This window comes from Rattus norvegicus, chromosome Y (assembly GCF_021556685.1).
Source record: "Rattus norvegicus strain SHRSP/BbbUtx chromosome Y, alternate assembly SHRSP_T2T, whole genome shotgun sequence".
In the NCBI taxonomy this organism is placed as follows: domain Eukaryota; kingdom Metazoa; phylum Chordata; class Mammalia; order Rodentia; family Muridae; genus Rattus; species Rattus norvegicus.
Window position 1 is genome coordinate 33,966,792 of NC_141555.1, and position 910 is coordinate 33,967,701.

A 910-nucleotide genomic window follows, 5' to 3' on the forward strand; every position below is an offset into this window, starting at 1 on the left:
GAGCTGAATGCATCATATGCTCTGCCGTCTGTGTTAATATGGGTACAGTGAAGAACAACTATAATAAATCTATTCATATGTTTTTCAAACAGCATCCTCATACAATTGTGGACTTCTGTGGGTTGTAGGATGGCTGAGAGCTGCAAATGCAGAAGTGGGATGGTACATGCTTTGGGTGTGAAAGGCCTGTGTGTAGATCATAAACAACTTCACAATATTCATTCCTTTAATAATTACTAGGAAGTGGACTTCTGTAAAATGACTTCAGCAGATCAGAATGGTAGAGAAACAGTAACTGATTCTCTGTAGATTTAAATGCATTGGATTGTGGAACATAGACTTAGAGGTTGAGACATGTCAGCACATGTAGACTGAATAATCAAACCTCTGTTGCCCCTTAAATTTCCCTACCACAATTTTTGACGAAAACAGCAACCGATTTTTGCCCTGAGTAATAGAATAAAAGCCAATTTGTTGAAAATGTCAATCATAAGAAAATGCTGACATCTTCTGTGACGCACATCAACTCTCTGCCTGGCTTCAGGATGGCTGAATGTCTCCTGTCAGCATGGGCTTTTACTGCCACCCCTTTTATAAGTGCAGAGCTCCAATCTGCTTCAGGCACATCATCAGCTACCCATTCTTTTGCAGGTAGATTAGATCACTGTGTCTGCCTATGCATTCTTTCTCTACATATAAAGAACCAAGGAACTATTCTCACTCCAGTGAGCTTTTGCAAGTAATCTTGAATCCCATTTGTGTTGTTAGTAGATGTAATGTCTTCAAATCTCAGAAGACCATGTTTGCAAAGGAGTTGATTGAGGAAGTCTTGGATATTTCTGTAATAGGGGCAATTGGGATTGATGAACAGGACTGCCTTCCCACACAAGATCTTGCAGTTCACATACAC